The sequence below is a fragment of the Melanotaenia boesemani genome, chromosome 21 (genome assembly GCF_017639745.1).
Source record: "Melanotaenia boesemani isolate fMelBoe1 chromosome 21, fMelBoe1.pri, whole genome shotgun sequence".
Lineage (NCBI taxonomy): Eukaryota > Metazoa > Chordata > Actinopteri > Atheriniformes > Melanotaeniidae > Melanotaenia > Melanotaenia boesemani.
Window position 1 is genome coordinate 27,581,070 of NC_055702.1, and position 23,627 is coordinate 27,604,696.

Consider the following 23,627-nt stretch of genomic DNA (forward strand, 5'->3'; position numbering starts at 1 on the left):
AAACAAAACAAAAGAAAAACAAAAAAACAGTCTAAGTTAATGAAGCTACTAATGAAGGCTCCAGTTAATAATAATAAAGGATAATGTCAAATTCTATCACGTTACATCAGTCGGCCCGTTGTTTAAAATCTAACTTTCGTAATAGCAAGAATTCATGATTGTCTCTGGAAACTACACACTGATTACTTTAAGATTACCGGCAGACGTACAAGTCCAGCTCATTCCTCTCCTCAGGTTTGCTGTCATTCTATCATAAGTGCTCCTATAGCATCAGTTTGCAAGGCCATGTTTGCAGCGCAGTTCTGCTCTTCATTCGTCACACTTAGGGGTAAAACCTTGAGTGCAGTGAGCATTAGAAGCCCAGCAGAAACCACACTCACTGGAGATTACAAGAGTAATGAGTGGAGCTCGGAGAAAGTGGGTAAAATCTAAGATTTCCATTTGACTCCACTTAGATTTCAGCTTGTACCTCAAGCACCTTGGCTATAGCGATCCCTATCGCTATCCCTAAAGGGGGAGGCATAGCTCTCTCTTTCTGAAGGCTTTCAGCACTTTTATATAATTTCAACAGCAGAAAATACTGTGTGTACACCCAGCCTTAAATCACCGCCCAGAGGACTGAAGCCTCTCTATCTGCAGCTCTTTTTGTATAAGTTGATGAGAACTGAAATGGCCAGCTTTCTCACTTTCCTCTCCACTCTCTTCTGTCTTCTCCCTCCCTCTCTTTCCACTGTCACAGTTAATTGCTTCCCCTCCACCTGCCCGCACTTGATTTCCACCTGTCTTATTGTGTGATGTGATTAAAATGTAAAACGCAGCAGTGGATGGGGCTGCTTGTACTCTCGGCTCCTCCATCATTCCTTATTGCGCTGGGTCTTGGCTGTTTTGCAGGCAGCACTCGGGGAGTGCGCAGAGGAAGATTGAACGAGTCTGAGGCTTAGCGCGCTATTTCCTCTAATGCACAGCGGCATGAAGGCTATCGGGGAGATTAATACCGTTTTGGGTTGTTTGTATCACTGGCATTTATTCTCTCCACAGTCCCAGCCACTGGAGGGCACTTCTTAATTCCAGTGTGTGCCAAGCCTGTTTACCCCTCACCTATGTGTTACTTGCCTTATCCAATCCTATCCTCCTCTTCCTCTGCTTTCCTCATTCCTCTGCTCCATATGTCAATGATTTCAATCCTCTAATCCGATCTTTCCTGTCTTGCATCTTTCACTTGCTGCGTTGTCTTTGCCCTCAGTGCTCATGCTGCCTGATCGCTGGGATTATACATGAAATGGCAAGGAAAGTTAGAAAAATCCAATAAGGATTAAACAATACAAGCTGATTCTCCTTCACAGATCAAGCACACCTATTCTAAAGATTTACAAGTATCACATCTGTCTGTCAGCTCACTATGTCAGGACAATGCACCGAACCAAAACCAGCCTCTCTGTCAGTCTGCCATTTGCATTTTGCAGGTTTAGAATTGCAGCCCCCTCTGAGTGGGTAAACACTACAGAGGGCGCCGGTCTGAGTTTTAATTCACACTGCTGTGATAAACTAACTCGTCTGGTTAGGTATCAGCCACATCACAGCACACCGGTGGGGCCAGAGGCTGAAGAATCGGTTCCACACACAAACCTTCAGACTTTAAATCGTGCCATTCATTTTCATTTTTCACCTCCTACCAAGACCTATTTCTTTCTGCAACGCAAGCACCCTGCAAATTGTATCCCTCTCCACCCAAGAATGAATTTGGGGTATCGTTCAAGGCTTCCATATATATGTATTTAATTTTTTCTTTATCCTGTGGTTTCAATTTACGGTCATATTTCCGTGGGTGCTGACAGGCGGAGTAGTTTTGGCGTCAGGATGCAGTAGAGGAGGCATTAAATCCCCTGCTGTGTTCTCATCAATCAAGTGTTTGGGCCCTGCCAAGAAGCCACGTGTTAACGGATTTCACTGGGAACCTCAATCAATATTGCCTTGTGTACACAGGAACAACTCAGACTCATTCAGCATTTTTGAAAGCAGAATTTCATATATTTTTAATAACGTCTTGGAAAAAAACCAGAAGTATGATAGGAATGCATAAAAATCCAACTATGACTTGTATTACATTGTGGTTTTGCACAATACTTAAAACTGTGGTGAAGTTCTTGCTTAGTGAGTTTATAGCTGCTGGAAATCCAGATTCTAAAGGATTCTTGTACTGGCACTCTTCCATTACATGGTACGGTATGACTCAACACATCTTTCCCTTCGTTTTCAGTAACTGTAAACTGTCACTGTGGGAGAACTTGGCTGCATGTGTGTTTATTACGCTACATTGATTCTGCAGATGCTTTTATCCAAAGCGAGCTACATGTGAGGAGAACGGAGAGGTTATTGTACTGACTCTGTCTATCCAAACTTGTGTTTAAAGTATAACTATACTCACTGAAAAAAATTTTGAACAATTCAAAACACAGTGAGGGGTGGGGATGTGAAAAGTAAAGTAGTGCTCTTTAATATTAGCATTAGCATTGGAGAAAAGACAGGGTATATCACACTGCAGACTTATGGATGTAAGATGAGTCAAAAGGTTCAGAGGGTTTAGAAGCAAAGACGGCCAGCTAACAAAAACCTTCTCAGCACAATGTTGAAAAACTCCCCAGTAAAACGTGAAATGTTTGCCGTGTACCAGCCGTGAGATCTGCCATCTGCAGCCAGTGCTGAGCCATATGAGGATCAGCTGGGAATGAATCCGGTCATGTTCCTTACACAGCCCTGGAAGCTCAAATCCCAAACTGTTGTTGTAAGATGTTGAGAAAGATGTAGACATTCAGTAAAAGTCTAAAGTTAGCTAAAAATGTCTGATCAGACGATGCCAGCATGCGAATAGGTGGGTGTGGTTTCTCAGCCTGCAAAGAAGGGGTTGGTTGGGATTATTTAGTTTAGTTTTGTTTTATCTTTTTTGTGCCATAAGAGAGTCCCAAGCGATCGTTTCTGTCAGGTTTGAGCTTGACAAACTAAACTGGATTGAACCAGTAGGTGGTGTTTTGAGCCATTTTTAACCTGGAAAATTTAAAAGAAGAAGATTTAGGAAGATTTAAAAAACACGAAAAAATGCTGATTTTAAGAACATAAATGGTTTTCATAACTGCACAGTTAAATAATGTCTACAACTCAAAAAGCATATTTATGTGCACAAGCCATTTTAGTGAACATGCTCTTGCTTTCATTAGTTTTACTCACAGTCTGCAGCCCGTGCACACAAATATCGTGAACGTGAATTTTCCACCTGATTTTCAAACGACTTCATGGAAGCAGGAAGTGATGCTGTGTTTCCAGCTGCAGAGACTTTATGCCCACAGTTGATGACTCTCTGACCAATCAATGATCTGCAGTGTTTCAATGTCCACGTACAGTATAATATTGACTCGGCACACTTAGAACCTGAAGCTGAAGTAGCACCTAAAAAGAATTGGATAGTATCGATTACATGGGAATGGTATGGAAACCGTACCACACCGCGGCGTGTAATGGATAAGCACCATAATGTGTTATTTATGGCCATTTCACACAGCTCTCAGGAAGCTGTTTTTTCTCTGTGCAACATACAGGCAGTACAACACCACGGCTCCTTTCAGGCTTTCTGCAGCTGTGCAGTTATCTTTACTTGTACCGCCATGTTTCTCTCTGCAAAGCACGTCTGAAAGCACGTTTGTCTTTAGACACTTTCAGATGACCCTCTTCTGGGCCTTTCCTTCTTGTGATCAGATCTAAGAGCAGCTCAGAGGTTCCCAGTTTCCAGAAGGTTTTTAATTCTCCAAATAAAAACGTCAGAGGACTGATGTGATTAGAGAGCTGAGTTCATCCAGCTGGCTGAGGGAGGAATCAGATACAGGGGAGTGGAGTGAGGGAGATGCTTTATGCTGAAAACACCCTCATGAAAAGGTTAATATGTAGTTTAACTTCTAGCAATGTTGAGGCACGCTCAACATCCGTCTTCCTCTCATTGATGCCCTCCACTCGCTTCCGGTTAATAGTGTTGAGGTTTATATGTGGAAAAGATAATGCTACAAGGATTTTCATTCTGAGTCATGTGGCTCCATTTTCACCAACCGTGGTTGTAGCATTTCTTTCTGCTCGGGGTCCCTCCAGTGATTCTGCCACTCTTCATCCACATTGTAGGCGCTGCATTAGTCTGGTAAGTTTTTGTCTTTAATGTCTTCTTCCTTCCTTGACATGAATGATGATTTCTCATCACAGTCTTACCACGGAGAGGTTTCATACATACAATATTTTTGTGTTTAATTTCTGATTTCATTTTAGTTTTTTTGTTTAAAATTGGACAACAGTCCTGTGTTATGTGTTATTTAATTATTTTTACACTTTTGGTTCCCCTTTACTGACATAAATATCTGCTTTCTTCTATATATATATATCAATGCACCCTCAGTAACTGCAGTGAGAGGCAAAGGCGTACCAAACAGAAAGGAACCAGTTCTGTATTCCTGATCCACTGTGTCTGTATATGCATTTACTTTGCACCGGTTTGAGTTTCATCCTTCAGGAGGAAATTAAGTCTTGTTTTGCTGATGTCGATGAGTTCTTGTCAAAGCAATCATGGTTTAGAGACCTCTACATTTCCAGTATCATGGATCATAGAACGATTTCATAGCAAGACTTACAAGAGAAGGAATTTGTTTTGGAAATTCAAAGTTCATGCTGTTGCCCCCGGACTGGCCAAACAAACCTTTTCAAAAGATCTTCTTGTAACGTCCTGTCACATCTTGTCCTCGCTACGAGTGTACAAGCTCAATGTAGCCAGAAGAGTTTTTATGAAACAATCATTTTTACTGTTTTGGGAATGGATAAAAATACAGTTTTGTAAATTATTCTGTGTATTTGTGTGTGTGGTGGCTTAGAGGGTAAGTTCTGCCACCATCAGCTAAAATATGAGCTGATAGTGAATCTGATGGAAAAAGTTGGAACAGGAGCAACAAAAGGCTGGAAAAGTACCTGGTACAAACCAGAAACACCTGGAGCATTGGACAACTAACCAGGTTACCTGGCAACAGGTCAGTAACATGACTGGGTATAAAAGGAGCATTTCAGAGAGGCAGAGTCTCTCAGATGGAAAGATGGACAGAGCTTCACCAATCTGAGACAAACTGGATCTAAAACTGTGGAACAATTTCAGAAAAATGCTCCTCATCCACCATCTACAGTGTAAAACATCTACAGATCCAGAGAATTCAGAATGAGCTCATATTTTCCATGAAATTTTCAAGTGGGAATGAAAAATGATTTGATGTTTGGACATGATTTGAATCTGTTTTATATCCTTTTCACAAAGTAACTCAACTTTCTGGAAGTTGGATTCTATGACTATGTTACAAGAAATGACTGAAAATCCACATGTTGACGTCATAAATGTGCGTTACCTGTTTGTTTCCTTGGCGACAGACAGCAGTGATGAGAGCCAGCGGGAGAGCTGAAAGCAAAGAGTGTCTGTAGTAAAAGCAAGCAACTGTGACACGTGAAATTAGGACATGAAGTTTGCAGTCTGCTTCAAAGCACAAGGTGAGCAAAGCCCAGGCTGGCTTGAGAGTAAGCAAAAGGTTGAGAAAGGAGAAGGTGGGAGGAGGAGGAGGGAGCTCTGAGACACTTTGTCCTTCACCTCCTCATCGGAGTGAGTCTCCACCGCCAGAGGCCTTCACCACACTCGCCTTTGATCTTCCTTCTCTCTTCCAACTTCCTGCTCAGTGACGGTGATAATGATGTTCCCTGAAAATGTTTTTTTTTTTCCTTTTTCCCAAATATCTTCTCTTTCATGTGTTCAGACTACTACCTAAAATCCAACACACGCTCATACAAAAACAGCAGTGATGAAGAAACTGCATCGTCATCTCCCTGCTGTTGTGTTCGGCACATTTTGTGAGGTCACATGACCTTTGTCTTTATTATTTTAGAAACAATCTAAAGACTGTTGTAAAATAGTGAACTTTGGTGAGTCTCTGTTTACCGCAAACATTCCATTTGTTTGTGGTTTCTCTGAGATAACGAGTAGTTTGATATGACAGATGACGCTAGGCAGGGTGTGTGTGTTCGTGTCAACCGTCCAGCTACAGTGATGAGTCGGGGTGGGACAGGCCCAGGCTAAGGTAACACTTAACACCACGGTGAAAATGGAAATGTCATTCGCTCTTATGAAACAGTGTTCAGATTGTTATTCAGAGCACAGCAGCTGCAGACAAACAGCACAGAGGAGCTAAACCCTCATGTCCTAATGGGTTTGAATTACATTTGTGTAGGCAGGAAAAATTCAGAATAAACCAACCCTAGTAACCGGTATCATGTTTATATAACCTGCTGCATATGAAGAGAGAAAGTTAAGAAGGAAAGACATGAGCTTCTTGGGGTACTGATGGTTCCTGATGTATATATATATATATATATATATATCTGTGTGTGTGTGTGTGTGTGTGTGTGTGTGGTTATATATATGTATACCTTTCAATATACCAAAATCAAAATAGGCCATTTTGATTGTTAGAACAAAACCAATGTAAATTATTCCACATGTTCTTTCTTGAGAACACTTACAAATTATTATTGCATTAATCTTTGATCAATAGTTTCTATTTGGATCAAAATAATTTTCAGCTCTTAACAGTTTCAAGTTTATGTTTAGATGAAAAAACTCCTAAAATCAGTCAATTAATCTACTTTCCTGGGGTCATGGAGGAAAAGGTCTTTATGGATGCCAGGCTTCTGGTCTCACCAGATCCTTTTACATCTCAAATGACCAACATCCACTAGAGCTTAGCAATAGCCAGTCACAGCAAGCCCTCTATCCAACCTGTTTAGAATCACAGCCAGCTTGGGGGTGTGGGTGGTACTGTGATAACTAGGGTGAAGGAGGGGATCCAATCATGTGCTTCTTTGCACATGACTTCATTTGCATGTAATTTTCTTTTCTATCCATCCATTTTCTATACCTGTGTAGTTAAATTCAGGGTTGTAGGGGGATGCAGCCTATCCTAGCCGCTATCAGGCAAACAATGGGGTAATTTTCTTTTCATGTAATTTCATCTTTGCATGTGATTTCTATACTATAAATTCTTTTTATATAATGAAAAATGAAAACCATGACTAGCTTTGCTAACATGGTAACCATCATTAAATCCAGGAGCTTCCTGCTGTGTGACAGTTAAGGCTGCCATGAACTGACATAAAGAGAAATTAGATGAGACTTAAAAAGTTGTAAACATACAGGGTAAAGGACCAAATATCAAACAACTGACTATGAACATTTATAACATTCCGGGTAATGTTCAAAACCTTTGATAGGAAAAATCCCTGTACTTTAAAGAAAGTCCAAAAACTGCAGACTGTCCGTTTAGTTCTGCAACATCCAGCATTTTGATCAGGACTGCTGTTAACAGATAGTATCAATTGTTTTGTGGACAATGATAGTAAACAGTTTATTCTACAGTAATTGTCTGACATCTTAGATTACAAGTTTATGAAGAAAAGTGTTCAAACTCAAGCACAATCTTTTCCTAAATCCAACCAGATAAGCTGCAGTGCCGAAACATCAAGAAACAGCAAGTCATACCAAACATATTCAGTAAATTATTGAAAAAGAAATAGTTGAATTGGCAACTCCAAGATTGTCTCGGGCCCAAGTTTCATGGTTGTGTCTTCTACAGTGTTGCTTCACTACAGTTTGCAACCCCAACTAAAAAGTTGGGATGTGTAAAACATAAATAATGAAAAAAAGAAAATGCTATGATTTTTTAATCTCACCAATCCAAATTTTATTTCCAGTAGAAAAAAAAAAACAAAATATTAGATGTTGAAGCTGAGACATTTTACCATTTCATGGAAAATATGAGCTGACAGTGAATCTGATGGTAATACTTAAAAGTAGTTCCAGGGCAATGTTCGGCATGGTGTAAAAAGTAGTTCCAGGGTGATGTTCGGCATGGTGTAAAAAGTAGTTCCAGGGTGATGTTCGGCATGGTGTAAAAAGTAGTTTCAGGGCGATATTGAGCACGGTGTAAAAAGTAGTTCCAGGGTGATGTTCAGCACAGTGTAAAAAGTAGTTCCAGGGTGATGTTCAGCACAGTGTAAAAAGTAGTTCCAGGGTGATGTTCGGCACGGTGTGAAAAGTAGTTTCAGGGCGATGTTCAGCACAGTGTAAAACGTAGTTCCAGGGTGATGTTCGGCACGGTGTAAAAAGTAGTTTCAGGGCGATATTCAGCACGGTATAAAAAGCAGTTCCAAGGTGATGTTCGGCACAGTAGAAAGAGTAGTTCCAGGGCAATGTTCGGCACAGTGTAAAAAGTAGTTCCAGGGTGATGTTCAGCACAGTGTAAAAAGTAGTTCGAGGGTGATGTTCGGCACGGTGTAAAAAGTAGTTTCAGGGCGATATTCAGCAAGGTGTAAAAGGTGGTTCCAGGGTAATGTTCGGCACGGTATAAAAAGTAGTTCAAAGGTGATGTTCGGCAAGGTGTGAAAAGTAGTTCCAGGGTGATGTTCGGCACGGTGTAAAAAGTAGTTCCAGGGTGATGTTCGGCACGGTGTAAAAAGTAGTTCCAGGGCGATATTCAGCATGGTGTAAAAAGTAGTTCAAGGGTGATGTTCGTCACGGTGTAAAAGGTAGTTCCAGGGTGATGTTCAGCACAGTGTAAAATGTAGTTCCAGGGTGATGTTCAGCACAGTGTAAAAAGTAGTTCCAGGGCGATATTCAGCATGGTGTAAAAAGTAGTTTGAGGGCGATATTTGGCACAGTGTAAAACGTAGTTCCAGGGTGATGTTCGGCACGGTGTAAAAAGTAGTGTCAGGGCTATATTCAACACGGTATGAAAAGTAGTTCCAAGGTGATGTTCGGCACAGTAGAAAAAGTAGTTCCAGGGCAATGTCCGGCACAGTGTAAAAAGTAGTTCCAGGGTGATGTTCAGCACAGTGTAAAAAGTAGTTCCAGGGTGATGTTCAACATGGTGTAAAAAGTAGTTTCAGGGCAATATTCAGCAAGGTGTAAAAGGTAGTTCCAGCGTAATGTTCGGCACGGTATAAAAAGTAGTTCAAAGGTGATGTTCGGCAAGGTGTAAAAAGTAGTTCCAGGGCGATTTTCAGCACGGTGTAAAAAGTAGTTCCAGGGTAATGTTCGGCATGGTGTAAAAAGTAGTTCCAGGGTGATGTTCGACACGATGGAAAAAGTAGTTCCAGGGTGATATTCAGCACAGTGTAAAACATCGTTCCAGGGTGATGTTGGCATGGTGTAAAAAGTAGTTTCAGGGCGATATTCAGCACGGTATAAAAAGTAGTTGGAGGGTGATGTTCGGCACGGTGTAAAAAGAAGATCCAGGGTGATGTTCGGCACGGTGTAAAAAGTAGTTCCAGGGTAATGTTCGCCACGGTATAAAAAGTAGTTCAAAGGTGATGTTCGGCATGATGTAAAAAGTAGTTTCAGGGTGATATTCAGCATGGTGTAAAAAGTAGTTCGAGGGTGTTGTTCAACATGGTGTAAAAAGTAGTTACAAGGTAATGTTCGGCACGGTGTAAAAAGTAGTTCCAGGGCGATGTTCGGCACATTGTAAAAATAGTTCCAGGGTAATGTTCGGCACATTGGAAAAAGTAGTTCCAGGGTGATGTTTGGCACGGTGTGAAAAGTAGTTCCAGGGTGATGTTCAACATGGTGTAAAAAGTAGTTCCAGGGTGATGTTCGGCACAGTGTGAAAAGTAGTTCCAGGGTGATGTTCAACATGGTGTAAAAAGTAGTTCCAGGGTGATGTTCAACACGGTGTAAAAAGTAGTTCCAGGGTGATGTTCAGCACGGTGTAAAAAGTAGTTCCAGGGTGTAAAAAGTAGTTCCAGGGTGATGCTCAGCATGGTGTAAAAAGTAGTTCCAGGGTGATGTTCGACATGATGTAAAAAGTAGTTCCAGGGTGATATTCAGCACAGTGTAAAGAGTAGTTCCAGGGTGATGTTGGCATGGTGTAAAAAGTAGTTTCAGGGCAATATTCACCACGGTCTAAAAAGTAGTTCGAGGGTGATGTTCGGCACGGTGTAAAAAGAAGATCCGGGGTGATGTTCGGCACGGTGTAAAAAGTAGTTCCAGGGTGTAAAAAGTAGTTCCAGGGTGATGCTCAGCATGGTGTAGAAAGTAGTTCCAGGGTGATGTTCGACACGATGTAAAAAGTAGTTCCAGGGTGATATTCAGCACAGTGTAAAGCGTAGTTCCAGGGTGATGTTGGCATGGTGTAAAAAGTAGTTTCAGGGCAATATTCAGCACGGTGTAAAAAGTAGTTCGAGGGTGATGTTCGGCACGGTGTAAAAAGAAGATCCGGGGTGATGTTCGGCACGCTGTAAAAAGTAGTTCAAAGGTGATGTTCGGCATGATGTCAAAAGTAGTTCGAGGGCGATATTCAGCACGGTGTAAAAAGTAGTTCGAGGGTGATTTTCAACATGGTGTAAAAAGTAGTTCCAGGGCGATGTTCGGCACATTGGAAAAAATAGTTCCAGGGCGATGTTCGGCACATTGGAAAAAGTAGTTCCAGGGTGATGTTTGGCATGGTGTGAAAAGTAGTTTCAGGGTGATGTTCAGCACAGTGTAAAAAGTAGTTCCAGGGTGATGTTCAACATGGTGTAAAAAGTAGTTCCCGGGTGATGTTCGGCACAGTGTGAAAAGTAGTTCCAGGGTGATGTTCAACATGGTGTAAAAAGTAGTTTCAGGGCAATATTCAGCACGGTGTAAAAAGTAGTACGAGGGTGATGTTCGGCACGGTGTAAGAAAGTAGTTCCAGGGTAATGTTCGGCACGATATAAAAAGTAGTTCAAAGGTGATGTTCGGCATGATGTAAAAAGTAGTTCGAGGGCGATATTCAGCACGGTGTAAAAAGTAGTTCGAGGGTGATGTTCAAGATGGTGTAAAAAGTAGTTACAAGGTGATGTTCGGCACATTGGAAAAAATAGTTCCAGGGCGATGTTCGGCACATTGGAAAAAGTAGATCCAGGGTGATGTTCGGCACGGTGTGAAAAGTAGTTTCAGGGTGATGTTCAGCACAGTGTAAAAGGTAGTTCGAGGGTGATGTTCAACATGGTGTAAAAAGTAGTTACAAGGTCATGTTCGGCACGGTGTAAAAAGTAGTTCCAGGGCGATGTTCGGCACACTGGAAAAAATAGTTCCAGCGCGATGTTCGGCACATTGGAAAAAGTAGTTCCAGGGTGATGTTCGGCACAGTGTGAAAAGTAGTTTCAGGGTGATGTTCAGCACAGTGTAAAAAGTAGTTCCAGGGTGATGTTCGGCACATTGGAAAAAGTAGTTCCAGGGTGATGTTCGGCACGGTGTAAAAAGTAGTTCCAGGGTGATGTTTAACACGGTGTAAAAAGCAGTTCCCGGGTGATGTTCGGCACGGTGTAAAAAGTAGTTCCAGGGTGATGTTTAACACGGTGTAAAAAGCAGTTCCAGGGTGATGTTCAACATGGTGTAAAAAGTAGTTCCAGGGTGATCTTCTGCACAGTGTGAAAAGTAGTTCCAGGGTGATGTACAACACGGTGTAAAAAGTAGTTCCAGGGTGATGTTCAGCACGGTGTAAAAAGTAGTTCCAGGGTGATGTTCGGCACGGTGTAAAAAGTAGTTCCAGGTTGATGTTCAACACGGTGTAAAAAGCAGTTCCAGGGTTATGTTCAGCATGGTGTAAAAAGTAGTTCCAGGGTGATGTTCGGCACGGTGTAAAAAGTAGTTCCAGGGTGATGCTCAGCACAGTGTAAAAAGTAGTTCCAGGGTGATGTTCGGCACGGTGTAAAAAGAAGTTTCAGGGTGATGTTCAGCACAGTGTAAAAAGTAGTTCCAGGGTGATGTTCACCATGGTGTAAAAAGTAGTTCCAGGGTGATGTTCGGCACAGTGTGAAAAGTAGTTCCAGGGTGATGTTCAACATGGTGTAAAAAGTAGTTCCAGGGTGATGTTCAGCACGGTGTAAAAAGCAGTTCCCGGGTGATGTTCGGCACGGTGTAAAAAGTAGTTCCAGGGTGATGTTTAACACGGTGTAAAAAGCAGTTCCCGGGTGATGTTCGGCACGGTGTAAAAAGTAGTTCCAGGGTGATGTTTAACACGGTATAAAAAGCAGTTCCAGGGTGATGTTCAGCATGGTGTAAAAAGTAGTTCCAGGGTGATGTTCGGCACGGTGTAAAAAATAGTTCCAGGGTGTAAAAAATAGTTCCAGGGTGATGCTCAGCATGGTGTAGCATCCCCTTTTCTTTTAACAACTGTCTGTAAACGTCTGGAAAGTAGGGAGACCAGTTGACGAGACGATCATGAGTATCCAGTTTTAACTTTCAGCCTTGTCCCAAGCACACAGAGATTCCTCCTGATTCTCTTTATCCTTTGATGAGATTACACACTGCATGTGGTGGAATCTTCTTCTAAATGTCTTCCCAATTTTTTGTTGAGAAACGTTTTTTCTGAAATTGTTCAAAAATTTTTGGAGCCAGTTTGTCTCAGATTGGTGAACCTCTGTCCATCTTTCCCTCGGAGAGACTCTGCCTCTCTAAAATGCTACTTTTATACCCAGTCATGTTACTGACCTGTTGCCAGTTCACCTGATTAGTTGTCAAATGCTCCTCCAGGTGTTTCTGGTTTATACAAATTATTTTTTCCATTATTTTGTTGCTCCTGGCTCAACATTTTACAGACATGTTGCTGCCATCAGATTCACTATCACTAGCACTATTCACTATGGGTTTTTGAGAATTGTAAGTTATTGTATTCTGTTTTTATTCCGATTTTACAGTCTCCACTTTGTTGAAATGAGGTTGTGGTTGACTTAAAACTGATCCCTTTGTAGGAAGAAGAGCTGCAGTGGTTAAAAACAATGAAGAAAAATTCAAATTGAACTGAAACTTGTGCATCTGCGCATCTTTATTTCTACCTTAAGTCAAAGCCAGACTGTATTTTTTTATTTTACAAGATTGTCAATGATCCCTCAGTCAGTGAAGGAGTCACTATCTGACTGTGATTCATTTTGCATTGTTGTTTTCAAATTAAATTCTGTCAGTCTCACTAATTGTTTAAGGGTGTTTAATATTCCTCACTTTCAATTTTGAATCAGCTAAATGTCAATTTTTCCAATTTTAAATGTATTTATAGTAGACGAGAGAGGGAAAACTGAAAATAAAGAAAATGTAGACATCAAAACGAGGGAGGAAAAGCACACCTGGAGAAGAGATAATGCCTTATTGCGCTGCTCTGTTTTATCTTTTTAATGCCCTGCTTTGAGGTGTTGGATTGTGTGTTTTGGAAAGGTGAAGGATGAATACAGAAGGTAAAGGTGTCGGAGAAAAGAAGACTTTTAGTCAGTGCTGAAAACAAAATTAGGACTAGCTACTTTCTGGAAGCCGTGTGCACCAGCGAACCATGGAATTACCTTTCCATCTTTCAGGGAAGATGTTTTCATTAATTCTTGCCAACACAAGAAAAAACAGCCTTGGGAACAAGAAGTGAACATGAATACAAGCGTTTCTATCATGTTCCACAAGGGCAATGTGTTTTCTCTGTTATCTGTGTCCTTGCTGCAGTGAAAGAGAAATAACAAAGTATAAGACGTAACACTTAAACCATACATCAAGTCACCCACCATCAGATGGCGCGTGCCTCTTCTCCGATAGCAATAACAGATTATATGTAACAGATGTTTCATATCACCCACTTCCCTTCAAACAGGACTTTGAAATGTGAGAGCAGCCCGATGTTGGTCCTCATTGCTGCTTTTTCTGTATCTATTGTTTGCTATTTATCGTTCTTTGTAAAGTGGCTTTCTCCAGTGTGATGGTAACTCAAGCCAGAGTACTCCTCCCATGCATCACGCAGCCACGAGAGAATGATAGACTGCAGTAATATGAGCTGGAAACAGCCTCCTTGTTGCTCCTTTTAAAGCTTTTATCTCAGATTCAGGATGAGTGCACGCTCAATAATCAAGTGAACCATGAAAGCATGTTTCTCACCGGACGCACCACTGATACCTGCCTCTTTTTTGGCTCATTGGGCAACAGGGCTAGTAAATTTATGGAACTCCAGGGGATGTAAATAAAGGAATCAGATGAGTCAAATAGAGGTTCGGGTGGTGGGACTTTTTTTCTTTTATTATTATTTAGCCTGAAGATTCAGAAATACTGCCTGCTGCTCTGAAAGAAGAAAGGTAAAATATTGCTTTCACCTTGGATTCTTCTTTCTTGTACAGTTGCAGGAGGAAAGGTTGAAGGTTGGCGGGGGGGCAGATAAATGGCTGGTCTTTCCAGTAGCTGGACTGGGCCTGGACGTCTCAGGCCATGGATGACATTTTGAGCTCTGATTGCCTGGCAGGCCTTTTGACACTCTGAAGGGATGCAGTCCCACAGGGAATGTGACAAAGATGGAGTGGAGCTCACCATGTCACATGCACACATGCACACCTCAGCAGTACCATCTCTTTGTGTGTGTGTGTGTGTGTGTTACACTGGGTGACCTGGGTGCTCCATCCTTGACCAATCTTGGCTGTGATTCAGGGGAGATCCAGCGAGTGAACATGTCTAGGCTGTTTTATCCCCGCTGCCTTATCACCTGCCTAACCTTGTGAACCGGCAATCCTGCCACAGCCTAGAGGGAATCACAACTCATTGCCACACAAATCTAAGTAATGCAATATACTGCAGCACAGAGGTCAAAACCGCACTGCAATCAGCTGTGGAAGACACCCACCACAAAAACAAAGCAGAGACAGGAATGAGCTGCGTTTGTAGTAAATATCAAAGCTCATTGAATTTCATCTGGAAAACTTTCACATTGATCCACATAAATAAGAAACCTTGTTTTAAAACATTTCAGTTGCGGTTTCTGAGCTGCAAATCCATCTGCAGCCAAGGCTAAAGGCTGATTTGGATTTGATGGCTTTTATTGACTTTCCATCACGTTGTTTCCCTCCATCATTGCTAGTAAATTAGCTTGTGTGTGGAGAAATGCTAATGGAGAGCCTGCGAAACTTGCACTCAACTATAAAACAGGATGTCAGTCAAGAGACAATGAAAACCGAACGATGGAATTTCTTTAGGATGCTAATAGGATGGCATAACAAAACATTTAGGCTTTTTTTTTTTAAGCACGCCGGCTGACCTCAGGCCTTTTCTTTGAATACACTTTTCAAATGAAAAGTTTCATTCATAACAGTTTTTTTGTTGTTTTTTTTTAAATTGGTCAAATATAAACACATCTTACTAATAACATCAAATGTCAATGAATATTATAACTCTAATATAATCAGGGCATATAGTCAATATCCATATGAAAGTAAAACTTCTAAGTTTGTGCAGATATAACAGACAGGTTTTCTGGAAGCTGGTAAATATTGAAACAGAGCATCCTGTGGTTCTTACAGACTTGCCTGTAGTTTGTCTGAGCGAGCAAGGCTGCTAGCTTAAAGCAATCCTCCCATGTTGTTTCTATCTTTTTACCAGCATTGAACATTTTTAGTTAAATGATGTAATATATACGAATCAAATCTTCCCAGAAAATATGTAAAACCTCCAAAACAGTATCACACTCCAAGTAGGAAATTGTGAAATGCTAATGTAGCCGTACTCTGCTCATTTGTTTAGGGCAGCAACATCTGGTACTGTGGACTAAGGTACTGTATAGTTTATATATTTTTAATGATCATAAAAGTAAAAAAAAGTAGTAATTTGACCTCCATAGCACCAAACCACCATCTGAGTATTGAACATTATTAAACCACTGGTTAAGGTTTTCTTTATCAGGAAGTCTGGTATTGGTATGTTAGTCAATGTAGGTCCAACTTATCCTTTTATTAAAGCTGATTTTAAAGACGGGTAAATCTGTGAATGAGCTCCAATATATAGTGTGAAGTGGTTACTCACTGAAAACAAAGTAAGGTCTTTGAGATTATTTTTGTTTGTGTGTTTTTGTGATTATTCTTTCGGTTCAGTGAGTTTTGGTCACGTTTCTTTGAAAAAAAAAAATGGAATAAAACGGCTGAATGTTTGGATCACTAGTGAACAAATGTTTGCTGAATCTGGACATATTTGTTAAAAGCTTTTCTACTCTACTGTGCATCAAAACTTTGCTAAATGGAGCAAAGAGTAGCTCAAACAAGGATTCATGCATATTTGGTAAAATGATGGCAGTTTTAAGAAAAAGATTGATGTCATTTGCTGGAACTGGATGCAGCAGCTACTCTACATACAACGGTGGAATGCAGCTGCAAGTTTTACTCTCAGCTATCTTTTAATCATTTAATAACAGACATGGCATGCATGCAATGCAAACTGGTAAAGCTGTGATTGAGTAAGGGAGCTATGATGAGGGTTAGAGATAAGGTAAAAGGAGAAGCTTAGAGATTTAGTGGAGATGTTGCACCTGGATGCTGTTAGATGCTAATTGGTAAGTCAGCGCAGCATATAGTGTATTTTTTCATTCTATGGTTAAAATTCTGGCTGTGTGTTAAATATATGCAGATGCAGAACAGTCCGCCGCCCGTCTCCCACCTTCACTGAATCAGGAAAAAAAACTCTCTACAAGAGGACTTTTATACAAGCCTTACTTCAGAGAATGAAACTTTTACTGACCTGCAGGTGTTGAGCAACAATGGCTGACATTTCCAAGCATCCATGCCTGTGAGTGGAGATGCTGTTGCATGGAAGGGAGCAGAGTGCTGGGTCAGAGCTGCTGTGAATAATTTACATTTGTCCTCTTTGAGAATGAAGATGAGCTGTACCTGGGCCAGCAGATCACTGGACCTCCAAGTCTTTCAGTATTCTAACAAACAGTGATAACACAGCGTCTCTGCCTCTGCTCCTGTTATGTAAATCATTCAAACGAGGCTCTCTCCTCTCCTGTTTGAATGTCCTATTCTCTTTCAGAGCACATGTGGTTTTCCATCCTCCAGCTCATTAAAGTCTAACATGTTTTTCCCAACTGGCCTTTAAATTAAAGCCTGTATTATGCATTCTGCCTGCTTTTTCTCCCTTACACACTATAAAATAATTGTCTTTTCTTGCTCTCACTCTGCATGTGCTCTTTCTTTCAGATGCTTATGGACCCATTCAGTTTCACTTTTTTAGTGTATTTGTCCAGAGGTGTACTCTGGAAACGCTTAGATCCTCTTTATCATTCACCCTCCTTTATATATGGCTTTACAGAAAAACTTCACATCATTTTAGTTTTAGTTCTTAATGGAGTTTCAACATATTTAAAAGTTCATCAGGTCCCAAAACACAGCAGACACGATTTCGCTATTCAGCTACACCACAAAGAAATAATTCCATTTTTGTCCTATTTATCACTTTGTTTAGAGAAGAAACACAATAAAAACACACTATTTGGATTTCATATACACTGAACACATCATGACCACTGAAGCAAATGATAACTATTTCATGAATATCTCGGTTATTTCAGATGAAAAGTGACAGACTACTCTTACTGCAGGACATGAAATAGTCATGAAAAAAAAAAAAAGGACAAATGTCCAGGACATTTTATGTATTTAAGAGGTGGGTGGGACATCTCAGCCAGTGATACCAGAAAAAAGACCACCTGATGCATATGTTTCTAAGCTTCACCCAGTATGTTTATGAAGCCTTAAAGTAGTTTGCCGTGTGAAAAACACTGACGAATTCAGCGGCATATCTTCCAAACACTGTACTGGTAGGCCGGCTCAGACCTGCGCCACACCAGTGGTGCTTTGGGATTGGTGAATAATACAGCAGACTGGTGCAGGTGAGAAGAGGGGTTGATTAAAGCTAAAAAACACCTAATTTTGACGTTTAATACAGCTCACCACAGCTGTATTACCTGCAGTACTTGGGCTTGCAGCGTTTGGTCAGTACAGCGTCTCATGCTAGCCTGGCTGTTTATGATATGCTACAAAGCTGGACTGATATTTCATTAAAGAAAAATATCAGATGAAAAAGCAGAAAATGCAGCAATAACAGGAAAATAATGCCCCTGAATGCGCAGCAACCAGCAGGCAGACAGTGAGGATTTGGTGGTAAAAGTGTCTCCGTTGTCTTTAATTGCCAATGAAAAAAAAAACAAATCTTTGCTTTGGGGGCAAAAAAGTCAAAGAAAGTGCATGCAGTAGGTTTTGCTTTTGTTTGTTTTTGCTGACTTTATTTTTTTCAAATTATTGTGTGATAAAAGGGAAAAACTATTATTCTTTTATTATTTTACATTTGTATGTTATATTGTTAGCAAACAATAAAAAAAGCTTAAATATAAATTCCTTAGTTCTGCTGTTCAGTTTGATAATAAAATGTGTTTTATTTGACAAAAATCTTTGTACTGTGTTTTTTTATGATCCTAATCATCAATAATTAAAGATAAAATCATTAAGTGATTCTGAAATTGAAGCTAAAAGTATCAGTATTGTATCGGTATCGCTGATACCTGCCCTGGATTTAACTGGTATCGGATCAATACCAACATCATGTCATGTAAGAATGATGTCCTCTTGGTGTGCTGTCTATACAGAATGAATAGTTTCCCTTTCTTTCATTTATCTGACAAGTACATGAGAAAAGAAATGTTTTTAACCTGGATTTAAAAATGTCTACATTTGGTGAAAGTTTAATCTCCACTGACAGTTTGTTCCACTTGTTTGCAGCATAACAGCTAAATGCTGCTTCTCCATGTTTAGTCTGGACTCTGGTCTGGACTAGTTGACCAGAGTCTTTGGACCTAAGAGCTCTGCTAGGTTTATATTCTCTGAACATATCACAGATGTATTCTGGGCCTAAACCATTCTGGAATTTGTAAACAGTCAGAAGGGTTTATAATCTATTCTGTGACTGACTGGAAGCCAGTATAAAGATTTTAAAACTGGTGTGATGTGTTCAGATCTCTTAGTCCTGGTTAAAACTCTAGCAGCAGCGTTCTGGATGAGCTGCAGATGTTTAATGCTCTTTTTAGGAAGTCCTGTTAAAAGACCATTACAGTAATCCAGCCTACTGGAGATGAATGCATGGATGAGTTACTCTTGGTCTTTCTGTGAGACTAAACTTTTAATTCTGTTGATGTTTCTGAGCTGATAAAAAGCTTCTTAGTGAAGCTTTGATGTGGCTGCTGAAAGTCAGGTCTGAGTCTATCAACACTCCCAGGTTACGAACTTGGTCGGTGATTTTAAGAGCCCGAGTCTCCAGGTGTTTACCAATGCTGACCCTCTTCTCTTTGCTATCAAACAGAATAATCTCAGTTTCAATAGATCCTGCAAGTCTAACACCAGAGCTGAAGTAATGAACTGTGGTCCTTATTCATCTCTGCATTGGAATAAGAAGCATTCAGTGCTATACAGAAGCGTTAGCCATCTTAGACTCTTACACATCAGGCAGTACCACCCTGGAGGTCTGACTGGTCCCAGACAGAGCTGTGTAAAAAGTTAACTGCCAAATACTTTTATTGCATCCTCATTTTGGTGTTCATACCTGAAACCTTTGCAGAGTTCTGTGGAGACAACACTCAAGGTTTTCAGCACAGGCGGTATTATTGAATAAGAGAGCAGGAAGCAGGCTAGGGTGTGTTTTCAATGGTGTGTGATTCAACTGTGTTAATCTGCAGCTCTGAAAGGAGCTTTGTGGCGTTAGGTATAAATGGGAAAGTAATTAGCAGAGCATGTGCACTGTGACCTGGCAAGAGGATGGTGTGGTTTTTGTACTGCTGCATGTGCTGTGTGTATGCGTGTGGATGCATTTATGTGTGAGCCATCAGAACAAGGCCATCCACAACAGGAGAGTGTGATTGACAAGCAAAGAATCCTAAGAGAAGCAAACAAATGCTCAGTTGCGCAATCAGAACTGCATCAGTGCGGTTCTGCCTGCAGCAGAGACGACTCCCTCATGGCTGCTGGGCTGTCAAAGAACAAGCAAAGTAAATCACTAACAAATATTGATATTTAACTACATTCCATGTTCTACATTACAGTTTTACATGTTTTAGTACAATAAGTTGATGTTTTAGAAGAGTTTGTTGAATTGCTTATGAGTCCATAGAGAGTGAAGTGATTGCTGTTTTCCACACCCTACATCTGTTCTTTCATTGCCTCCAGCCTTGCAGAGCTCCCCATGCATTCAAAACTGTAAAGGCAGAAGCATGATGCAACCCTGCACCGTGTACCAGCAAGGCAGGCAGCTCCAAAGAGAAGTGGCCTGGCACTGGTAAAAGCTTTTTAATGGGGAGTTTCATGTTGTCCTTTAAAGCAGAGACCCTGCCTTGGATTTGTTATAGACGTGATATGTTGCTAACTGCCTGCTTAAAAATACCATCAACATGGAACAGTTTTGTTTCAAGTTATACCTCATCTTTATTTTCTCTATAAATCTTTATATTTATAGATATTTAATTAAATTTAAGGAGTAAACCATGCTAACTTTAGAAGTATGTGCATGTTTAGGAGTTTAAAACTGACTTGTGAAACTGAAGGATAGTTAGGTCCAGTCTAAATTGTCCAGTCATTTATCCACACATTGTGCTGGGTAGCTTCATATCACTTGACATGAAACGTGACAAATAAACATAAAGCTTGTTTGTCTGACACTAGCTACGTTTACAGGGACAAATCTTTCCGACTGAACTCAACCTGATCAGAGATTCCAGCTGACATGTTCACATGATGCATTTTTACTCTGACTGGACGTGGATCAGATCACAGGTGCTACATGTAAACACAGCTAGTGTGTGTTTCTGTAATCTTAAACATGTCCTTTTTTAACATCTAAACGGTACAATGCAAACAAATTCTAACCCGAACCATGAACTTCTAACAGTAAACTTAATACAAAGTAAGTAATTATGGAATTAAAAACAATAAATATGTTTGAAGGGATTTGAATCTGTGATTTCTCATTTGAAGTTTGGGGATTTAATGTTTCAAATGCTTTCAGAGGGGTTTTAAAATCTATTCTGTGACTGACTGGAAACCAGTATAAACTGGAAGCCAGTGTAAAGATTTGGTGTGATGTGCAAATATGTAATTGAAATAAATTCGAACATATTCCATGTAACAAAATGTGAGAGGGTTGCTAGCTGGACTCAACAGCTGTTCTTAACAGTGTGTGTACAGCAAAATGCTAGTTTGGTACCTTTTAAAGTCACCTATAGGAATCTATACATGTTTCTATGTACATGTACTATCACTATACGATGTACACTATTAACACAAGACATGTTTCCAGGCTTATTAAGAGCATTATTAGGTGTCAGTGACTCTTCAGGTAGCTACAGTGTAAGTATTAGCTACCACAAGCTTTCACTTTTTTCATCACGTTCGTCTGTTTAACAGAACTAAATAAGTTCTTTCTGTCTGAGGATATCCTTTTTTTGCAACTCTGAATTGTAAATGTGATTTAAAATTGAAAGTGAATGGACTAAATGCTCCAATTTTACTGTCTCTGATAAAGAGACACATCCCCTCTGCTGTAGAAGGTGATGGAGAAAGTTAGTGCACATTAACTTATCCCTCATATAAGAGATGAGGAAAGTCTTAAGGCAAGCAGAATAACTGGTGGATTTCTGTTTGACAGATCATTTTTGTTTTCCTCATTTTTTGAGTGCCTCTCTCTCAATGTCGCCATCACTCATCATGCAGTCTCCATTCTGTATATTGTCTGAAGTGGCAAGAGCTGGCATGGTGTTATTGCATGCCACTGGGGTGTCTCAGCTCTGATTGATGGCTAAATGCTACTCATACATCTCCACTTCCATCTTGCATGGGATGGTGGAGGGCAACTGACTGTTGAAGTCACCGTACAATAATAGTGAGTGCCAGATAGCGAACTGGGATGTGAATGAGGAATTGAAGGGTACCAGACCCAACTGACAGACGCTGAGTGATAAATGGGCTAGTTAGACAGGTGTACAAATAGATTACCGTTTTTGACTTGCATCAGCAGGTTAATATTTCTCTGATCTTTCTCTCCAGCTGTCTCCTTTGCCCTTTTCTTGCTCCAATAACATCTTCTTTTTACTGTCTCATTTCTACCCTCCACCATCTTTCTTTCTTTATCGCCATGCTTCTCCATGTAATCCCCCCACGCCTGTCCAGCTAGTTGAGGTCTAATAATGAGGTCATTTATCACCACCATTTTAATGCATGTGTTTTCACCTTCCTGGAAACAACATGTTTTCCAATAAAATTGCTTTTTTGAGTCCTGATAGTGTTAATCCCTCAGAAGAGTCATTTGAACGCAGCAGACGCCTCCCCAGCCCCTTTCTCAGAGTGCAAAAGCCATTAAAAGTTGTGAGTTTCCTTGTAATGGCATTATGAGTGAATTGTGTAGTCTGCGTCTGCTCTAGCTTCCCTAAGGCCATCTCCCACTCTCGTGTTTTCCGTGGCATATGCACTTTCTGCTTGTTAACGCCCCCACACATGCACTCACACACATATTCACACACACTTTGGTCCATTCTGCTCATATTCAGCAACAGCCTTCTCGTCTAATAGAAATAACTCATCTAATTTCATTATCTCTATAGCTCATTTGCTTAACGAGTCATTATATTGCAATAATTGTCCTCTTTATCAGGAATGAAAACTTTCTCCTTTTGAAACCATCAGTGCTCATGTCTGGTGATCTTCTTATTCTCTGGGTAGATGGAGAAATTGTTGAATGTCAAACAGAAGAAGTGAAAACACAGTTAATGACAAAAACCTCTCAGCATAACAAATAGCTTATTTTATGAATTTGGATGACAACATTTATTTCTTAATCTTTTTTTCTATCCGCCTTTAAAACCATCACTGCTAACATGTCCAGGCTCATCGTGTCAGTGTTTGTTTGACTCATGAATGAGTCAAAGGTTCTCAGCCACAAGACAGCAGCGCTACAGATTAACGTGGTCTTTCTCCATGAAATGTTCTTTATCTGATAACTGCTGTATGTTTGGACAGTTGATCCAAAAAACTTCAGTTAAATTTATTTATTTACTTGCATGAAACTAAATCACAACAAAGTCATCTCAAGGCACTTTTACGGACACAGAACAATTCAATCCAGCTCACTGTAGTCCAGTTATATTCCAGTGATGATCCAGTTAGTCCACATTAGTCCAATTTATAACATTAGTTAACGTCAGCTTGTCGAGTAAACCAGCTACTTGCATCAACTCTTTGATTTAATCCACGGCATCAGGAGACAATGGAGAGAAAAACCTCCATCAGGACCAAAACCAGGGAGGAAAACCCCAATCAGAACTGGACCTTCCGGACTTTAAACCTTTACTTCATCTAATGTAAACTGAGCTTCATTCAGGCAACTAATTTTTTCTTTAAAACTAAAAATGAAAAAACTGGAAAATAACTGGGAACAAGAAAGTTAAGTGACTGAAGTTATTTCTGCTCCATCTACTCCATGTTTACTGCACATCCAAATCTGTCCAACTCCCTGCATGTACAAGCACCAGATGAGAAACTGCATCCATTTATGTCATTTATTTGTCAGGGACAATGGAAAAAGAAAAAAAAACATTCATCTCAAAAGACAAAAAATGCTCTATTCCAGATTTAGTCTCTCATTAATTTCCATCTGTTCTCCCACAGCAGAAAAACAAGAAAACACACTTAAATTACAAGAATACAACCAGCATCATCCCCACTTTAATATA

At 40.3% G+C, this 23,627-nt stretch overlaps 1 protein-coding gene and 1 long non-coding RNA gene across 2 annotated transcripts in view; both read left to right on the plus strand.

Moving 5' to 3' along the window:
• The window catches only part of ca10a (carbonic anhydrase Xa), a 329,872-nt gene that overhangs the window by 186,171 nt on the left and 120,074 nt on the right, over positions 1-23,627 (plus strand). The window lies entirely within an intron of this gene.
• LOC121631999 lies at positions 10,103-10,452 on the plus strand. Its single transcript, XR_006008845.1, has 2 exons — positions 10,103-10,158; positions 10,368-10,452. It is a non-coding gene; the product is annotated as an uncharacterized LOC121631999 (long non-coding RNA).